We start from the raw sequence: 9045 nt of genomic DNA, 5'->3' as shown, positions 1-9045 counted from the left end.
TTGGCTAATTTAAGTTTTTTAATTTTTTTTAGTCCATTATGGAATTTTGCTAACATTTTAGCTTCATGCTAGCTGTTTTGGCTAATTTCGCTTTTTTTCATTTTTTTTAGTCCATTATGCAATTTTGCTAATATTTCAGCTACATGGTAGCTGTTTTGGTTAATTTAGTTGTTTTCAGTTTTTTACATTTTATCTTCATGGTAGCTGTTTTGGCTATTATTGTTTAAGTGTTTTAGGCTAATTTGGAGTTTAGGTAATATTTCAGTTAGCTTCAGCTTCAGTGATTTCAGCTATCGACTTCCACCTTTTTAACTATCAATTTCAGCATCTTCAGCGGTCAAATTCAGTTTACAGCATTCACACTAGCATCATCACAGGTAATCCTATATATCTAGTTCATAATTAGGTCAAAAAGTTACTTTTTTAAAGTTTTCAAATGTACTTCTAGAGTTTTAAATAAATGTTTATCCCGTTCGGCCTGTAATCTAAGGTGTGTTTTAGATTTTGGCCCCTTGTGCGATTTGAGTTTGACACCTCTGATTTTAAATGTTATATTTCCATAATTTTCTTTGCTAAAATCCTGAAAAAGTGCATCTCAGCAGTTAGAAGCTGACCTCTAAGGTGCTAAAAAGAGACGTGAAGCCTCGTCTTCCATCATTACGCTTCTCAGCCTGTAATTAACTGAACTGCTGTGTCACCCGCTTACTTTAATCAGATTACTTTATTAACTGCATTATTCACTGGCTCCATTATGTGAGCCGGAGCATGAAGTGGTGGCAGGAAATGAGAGGACCGCCGTATTTTTAAAGCAAAAACCCAACTAAGATGCTCATTTGACGTTTCATGGCCAATAAAATCATCAATGTTTATAATTATCAAAGGAAATGGTAAATAGTGGAGCTCTTAATACTTTTACAGTCCTATTTACCCAAACCAGAAACCAGAACATAATTCTTCTGGTTTCAGCTACCAGCTTCAAATGAGAAGTCAAAGTTTTAGATCAATTATTAAGAAGTTTTCCGTAAATGTGCTTTTATTTTGTCTTATTTTGTCACCTAGTGGTTACTTGGTAAACTGCCCTGACTCCAGCTTTTTTTTTTTTAGTTTTTATTTATTTTTCCCCGAGTAATTATTAAGTACTTTTATTTTGTTTTACAAGTTACCAGCATCAAACAGCAAATTATTTTTTCTAAGATAAATACCAAATATTAATAAAGAACACATTTAACACTCACCTAAACACACAAATGGGGTTGAAAGTATACAAATATTACTAGGAAAGAAATACAGTAATTTAAATTTTGGAGTTTATCCTCATTTCTAACTTTGTTTTTTATTTTTTATTTTTTTATTTTTTAGAGCAAATCAAAACAAAACTGAAGTAAATGTGTGAAAATGCCGTTCATGTCTCCACAGAATGTTGTAAATATATGTAAATATTTTTAGCAAGTAAAAATATTAAAAATTAAGTCTACTACAGTACTTTACTTAGCACTAGAGTCAGTTCATTGGTTGCATAAGAAACACATTAAAACCTAGAATAAAATAATAAAAATTAAGTCTTAAAATAAACTAAATAAAACACTTTTTTAACATTAAATGACACAACCTATTAATTGACCAGGATTACCTTTTATCAGAATCAAAAAACACATCTTAGAAATAAATACAAAAATAAGGATGTAATTTCGATTAATTAAACAAAATAAAAGCATCACAGAGTTACTTTTATTGCTTAGCTGAACTTTTTTCCATTCTTAATATTTTTACTTTTATTTTTATTACTATAAATTATTATATTTATAATTACAGGAATTTTAAGCTTTTAAGTAAAATGTTATCACTGTTTAATGATATGAGTCATTTACTAGTGTAAAAATAAAAAGGTGATAGTCTCTAAACTCAGACTTGACCTCGATGTTCATATCATTGTTCAGGACTCTAACAGTAACCATGGCAACCAAGTTTCCATTTCCAAAAAGAGCAAAGCACAAAACTGAGTGGATGAATCCGTTTTATGAACCAAAAAGAGCAAAACTTCAGACAGAAACAGACTTGAAATATGTCTTAGCTGAAGAGAAAAAAAAATCAAATTACAATCGTTGCTGAGAGTCATTCATCAGGAGGTTCTTCCCTCAGCGGCGCACAGCTGCAGGACAGAGGGTCCGATGCATGTCCTCCATTAACCAAATGTGTCAAACCTCTAATCCTCGGAGCCCACGCCGGCCCCTTTATCCGAGGAGGCAGCAAACACGCTGATTTATGACTGTTCTCAGTTATTATCCTTTAGACCGGGGCGTAGAGCCGTTCAACTCAACCTTTTAATGGAAAGGCGTTGAATCGAGGAGACGCCTGTTGGGTAGAGAACATTTCTGCAGAACGGAAACACCTCTGAGCTTTGCAGCTGCAAAAAGGTAATTATTCTCACTGATGTTAAAAGGTGCTTATTCTGTCATTATCAGTCGCTACAACCTGAAGAGTAGAACGCCGCGGCTGCAAATGCATCATCATCCGGACTCGGTTGAAGCTAAACGGCTCTCCGGTGATGGAAACTCTGCATAAATCATGCAGCTTCCCTCTGATCTGATGCCAACACGGAGAGTAATATTCACTTCAGTTTAGTTAAAACATTTCTTATTAAAGATCGTATCTCGGGTGTTAAAGGGGAGATGCTCATTTTGTAAAGAGATATTTGAAGGCCGCTTTGTCTTAAGTCGACACATTTCCTGTGAGAGATCTGACGAGCTTTAGTCAGAAAACTGCAGGGACTCGAGCCGGAAGCATTCCAGTCCTCCACTTTAAAGAACGTGTCTCTTTGTAAATCAGAGTTACAGCTTTGGAAGTAAACAAAGAAGCTCAAACGCAAAAGAATAAATAATTTATTTTATTAAAACTTCAAGGTTGTTTCTGCCAGATCTAAAGATAAGTACAACCTCTAATTAACCAAAACATTTAGAACATTATGGTATGTTAGAACTCCTTTAAAAAGTAAAAAATCTGCTCAGAATCTTTTCCACGATATTTTCTTATCCTCTAAGACCCATTGACTGTATATTCACTGGACATATCAAGACCTCCCCCCTCATGTTCCAAACAGGAAGTACTTGTTGGTTCCTAGAAGTCAAAATCCCATAGACTTGTATTGAGGAATAGTTTGTCAGAATTAACATTCTTGCTCTGATATCTTCTTCTTCTGACCAATCAGAAGCATGTGGTGCCCACTGGCCCCACCTCCTACGTGTGATTGACAGATTCTCCCGAGCAGTTTTCAGTGGAAGGGGGGAATTCGAACAAGCTCACTCATGATTGGCGACATAGTTCCTCTAAAACGTGACTCAGACCGACTCGGACCAATCACTGTGGACGGGTTTCAAAATGCTGGCTGACGATCAGGAAGCTACGGTGACGACTGTCGCCTGAGGCAATTTCTATGGGTGAAAGCCGACAACACAACAACAAAACCAAAGCATAACAACAAAAAAATGAAGCATGACAACAAAAGCAGAAGAACAACGACTAAAGCTAAAAACATGATGACAAAAGCCGAAGCATGATAACAAAATGGTAAATGGCGTATAATTATATAGCGCTTTTTACCCTCCTTTGAGGGTATAAAGCGCATGATGACAAAGCATGATGACAAAAGCCGAAGCACGACGACTAAAGCTAAAAATACTATGACAAAAGCCGAAGCATGACAGCAAAAGTGGAAGCATGATGACAAAAGCCAAAGCACGACAGCTAAAGCTGAAGCACGACTATAAAAGCTGAAGCACGGGAACAAAAGCCAAAGCACGACAACAAAAGCTGAAGCATGACCACAAAAGCCGAAGCATGACAACAAAAACCAAAGCGTGACAACAAAAGCCGAAGCACAACAACAAAAGCCGAAGCATGACAACAAAAGTCGAAACACAATGACAAAACCAAAGCACGACGATAAAAGCCGAGGCATGAGGACAAAGGTCAAAGCACAACAATAAAAGACGAAGCATGACAACAAAAGCCAAAGCATGAGAACAAAAGCCAAAGCATGATGAAAAAAGCCGAAGCACAACAACAAAATCAGATAACACGACAACAAAAATTGAAGCATGATGACAAAAGCCAACAACCTGACTTGAATGAGAGCTGTAATGCATAGGTGCAGACTACGAAAACCGAAGCACGACGACAAAAGTTGACAACACAACGATGACGTGAAAAGTCACATGCTTGTTATTTCCAGCTCTGTATGTATAATTTTAGCACAGCAGTAAACAGGCTAGACCATTCCAATATGGCGTCCAACTTTGCGTACGCATCAAGCTAGCATAGCGACTCCAGTCTATACAACTCACTGTGTCAACATCCAAAAGGTAAGATTAAATTCAATGCCGTGTTTCATTTGGACATGTAATTTATGGGACACACAACCGTTATCAGCGTTCTGCTGCCCTCCTATCTGCACCACCCAGACCATGGTCTAAGAATAGCACAAGCTACTAAAACATAAAAACAACTATGAACAAATTAGCCTGAGATTATGCCCTCGTTCATTTGACTAACGCCATCAGCCTGCTTTACATTATGCCGACGTGGAATTTACTACAGAGGACGGACATGCTGCTGAAGCAGGCTGCTCTGAATGCACGGGATGCAGTGACATTTGTAGAAGTCCAACACTGATGCTATCTCAGACATCAATAAATCATGCTGCAAAGCAGGATCCTGTGCGCTGATCCAAAGCAGGCTTTGTCTCACCAATCCTTCACCATTAGACTCAATGTCAGGGGCCGGAGTGGCGGTCACTCCATCTCAGCTGCCCCCGGCGGAGTGGCAGGCGACATGTTTTACTCACTTTTCGCTCACACTGATTTGCAAAGACTCATTTCAGGAGTAGAATCCATCACGGTTAAGGGCTAGGTGTGTAGCGTCCGACTGCTGTTGGTGATTCTTAAGGAGGGGGGGGGCATTTATTATACCAGGGGTCACCTGATGCTACATGCAGTTCTCGTGTGCTGAGGCAACCTGCTTATGAGGCGAGATCTGGCTGCTGCATCATCAGCAAACAGCTGGCTGTGGCGCCGTTCGCCCTAAAGCCTCTGCAAGGAACAGTCGCCGCACAATCGACCATCGATCGGAGACGGGATTGGTTCCTCTGCACGGCAGCTCTGACAGAAATCACAGTAAATTTATGAGAATAACGATGAATTCTATTTTTATTCCTCATCTACTTAAATCAATTTTAACTTGTGTTTCAAGTCCAGAAACAGATACGATGACTCTGTTATTGATGTTTCACGGTCTATGATCCACAAAATATTCATTTTTTTAGTGATGATTTGAGAACAAAACACTTAAAATGAGGAAGAATTGTCCGTTTTGAAACTAGAAAAATAGCTGATCACTGAAGATGCGTAAAAAAACCCCCAAACATTTGCTAAAACTTTAAAGTCACATTCTTAATACTAAAACTACGGTGGCCAACGTGGCCCACATAAAGCAAAAGACACAACACAATGACAAAAGCAGATGTACACAACGACAAAAACAGACAAAATGGCAACAAAAGCTGAAGCACGACAACAAGAACCAAAGCACGATGATAAAAGTCACAACACAACACAAAGCCAGACAAGACGACGACAAAAGCTGAAGAACAACGACAAATAAACAGAATCACCACGACAAAAGACAACACAACAACAAAGGCAGACAACAACAAGACAAAAGCCAAAGCATGACAACGAAAGCTAAAGCATGACTACAAAAGTCAAAGCATGATGACAAAAAACAGAAGCACCACGACAAAAGACAACACACCGACAAAGGCTGACAACAACAAGACAAAAGCTGAAGCACGACAAAAAAAGCAGACAACACAATGACAAAAGGGGAAGTACGACGACAAAAACCAACAAAATGACGACAAAAGCCAAAGCACGACAACAAAAGGTGACAACACACAGACAAAAGTGACAACATGATGACAAAAGCAAAAATACAACAACAACAGCTGGCAACACAACAACAATGGTGACAACATGACGATAAAAGGCAAGAACATGACGAAAAAGGCCGAAGCACGACAACAAAAGCCAAAGCACGACAACAAAAGGCGGCAACACAACGACAAAAGTCGACAACACAACAACGAAAGTTGAAGAAGGACAACAAAGGATGAAGCACAATGACAAAAAAAAACAGAAGCATCACGACAAAAGACAACACAACAACAAAGGCAAACAAGAACAAGACAAAAACCGAAGCACGACAAAGAAAGCCGACAACACAATGACAAAAGGGGAAGTAAAACGACAAAAAACAACAAAATGACAACAAAAGCCAAAGCACGAGAACAAAAGGCAGACAACACAACGACAAAAGGCGACAACACAACGACAAAAGGCGACATCACAACAACGAAAGTTAAAGCAGGACAACAGAGGATGAAGCCAACTAAAAGGTTAAAGCAAAACGACAAAAAAACAGAAACACCACGACAAAAGACAAAACAAAGGCAGACAACACAACGACAAAAGTCGACAACACAACAACGAAAGTTGAAGCAGGACAACAAAGGACGAAGCACGACGAAAAAAACCAGAAGCACCACGACAAAAGACAACACAACAACAAAGGCAGACAAGAACAAGACAAAAGCCGAAGCACGTCAAAGAAAGCCGACAACACAATGACAAAAGGGGAAGTAAAACGACAAAAAACAACAAAATGACAACAAAAGCCAAAGCACGAGAACAAAAGGCAGACAACACAACGACAAAAGGCGACAACACAACGACAAAAGCAGAAGGACAACAACAAAAGGCAACAACACAACAACAAAAGGCAACAACACAACAACAAAAGTTAAAGCAGGACAACAAAGCATGAAGCCAACTAAAAAGGTCAAAGCACAACGACAAAAAACAGGAACACCACGACAAAAGACAAAACAAAGGCAGACAACACGACGACAAAAGCTGAAGCACAACAACAAACGCTGGCAACACAACGACAAAAGTGAAAACATGACGACAAAAGCAGAAAAACAAAGAAAAAGCCACAACACAACAGAAGTGAAACACAACGGAAATGAATAATGGACTTTTTTGAAAAAGTTTCACTCAGTTTTAAGCTGTTGGTTTTTTTTAGAGAGGTGCATGATTGTTTACAATCTGCTTTTGTCTGAGGTTGTTAATTTACTCTGCTGTCCCCATGGTGACATGACAAAGTTATGTACGGCAGGTAGCTCTATAGCATTAGCTCATTTAGCTTCGTCACTGTGCTTCTGCTTTTGTCATTATGTTGTGTCCTTTGCATGTATGTGAGCCGTGTCAAAAAACACCTGAAAACGTTTAAGAAAACTTTAGAAAGGTTTGGTATTCCTTTGATGCTAAAGCTCCTAGTATAGATAGTAGAAGCTAAAGTAACTTAAATTATTCAAGAATTATTGGGAAAAAAACTTTATTTCACAGAAAACAAATGCTTGACTAAATGAAATGTTCAATAAAAAAATTAAAAAAAATGCAAAATATAAAGCAAAAACATGATTAAAATTACATTTTTTAAATTAAATTCTTCCTAATTAAAAAAAATAATGAAATAAATGTTTAGAAATGTCTTAAGTGTGCTAACTTTTCAAACTTCACTTCATAGAAACTCTAAAATCAAAAGATCTGATTTTGAAAATTCATTTTCATCTCCTAAACATAAACTCTGGGTAAAAAATAAGATCTTATACTTCTATTAAATAAACCCACAGTTTCTCTTTTAGAAGTCCCAGGACACCAAACCAAACATTTCCTTCCCGCTCCATGATAGGCTCATTTGAGGTAATCACAACCAGCACAATCCGAGAACAAAACCCTGAGGAATTCCCTTAAATCATCAGAGAACCAGCCATGTGTTGCACCTATATATAAACATATTATAAATACATTTAAATCTCATATGTAAGAAATGAAACATGGTGAGCTGAAACTGTAGTAACGTCATCCATCTTTTTTATTTTTTATTTTTATTTTATTTTGACGGTGGGAGTGGGATGGCAACAAACAAACAAGAATAGTCGACTTCTAGAGGAACAATTGTGGCGCATCATCCGCACAAAAACACAAACAGACAAATTCCTTTGGTTTGCCTCCTGGGTGTGTTCGTCTGCCACTGTCCCACGGGGAGACCCAGACAGATGGGGCACGTCCCGGAGGAAGCTAGGATGGGCGCGGCGGTGGAGGGGGCGGAGCCGAGAGGACCCTACAGATGCCAACGTGGCGATAAGAGGCCAAACGGGGTAATAGCTTCCTGTTTGAAGGCTCAGCAAACCGTTTTTCAGCTTTGAACGAGCTAATCTGGGAATCAGACGGAGGAGAACAAAGGCTGGTTCTGCTGTTTACTTAGGTGATGATTTAGCTGCTGAACGGACTCCACAGGAAGGAGAAACACTAAACAGGAAGTTGTCTGGAATCTGGGGGAAAAACGGAAGCGTGCGCCACAATCAAAGATGTCCTTCTCCATTTACAGGAACATTTCCAGGAGAAGATTTAAGGATGAAAACAATATTTAGTTCTTTCTTAAGGAAGATACGTGAAAGGATTTTACTTTAGCATTTTCTGGAAGAATTACATGAATATTTGAGGAGTATTGTTAGAAATTAACTGAAGCCTGAACCGTCTGTGCGTTCATTTTGAAGGGCGTTATCCTGCTAATACTCAGCCACTTACCAAAGAAATGTGTATTCAGTCAGTTTTTAGTACTTTAATTGTGTGTTTTTTTTTTTAGCGCTTTTTCAAAAAAAGTGGACTATTTGATATGTTGTCATGGCAACGGCCACACTGGAAAAGTGGAGTCAAAGCATCACGATAAATAAACAAAACATCCGTTCAGTTCCTACAGAGGATGATGGGAAAAATCGATTCTGCGATTTATGGCAATATTTCGTTTGGCAATACATGTATGGAATTTAAATTCTGACGAGACGATATTTGAATATTTATGAGCGTCCGTCACCTTGTGTTAAATGTACAGACATATACTAAATCAGAGTTTTAGAACCTTATTAGA

At 38.3% G+C, this 9045-nt stretch overlaps 1 protein-coding gene across 2 annotated transcripts in view; it reads right to left on the bottom strand.

Moving 5' to 3' along the window:
* The window catches only part of tmem108 (transmembrane protein 108), a 50529-nt gene that overhangs the window by 6000 nt on the left and 35484 nt on the right, over positions 1–9045 (bottom strand). The window lies entirely within an intron of this gene.

This window comes from Oryzias melastigma, linkage group LG20, assembly GCF_002922805.2.
Source record: "Oryzias melastigma strain HK-1 linkage group LG20, ASM292280v2, whole genome shotgun sequence".
NCBI classification, from domain to species: domain Eukaryota; kingdom Metazoa; phylum Chordata; class Actinopteri; order Beloniformes; family Adrianichthyidae; genus Oryzias; species Oryzias melastigma.
Note: the sequence above shows the minus strand (reverse complement) of the source record. Positions and strands in the feature narration are given on the sequence as shown.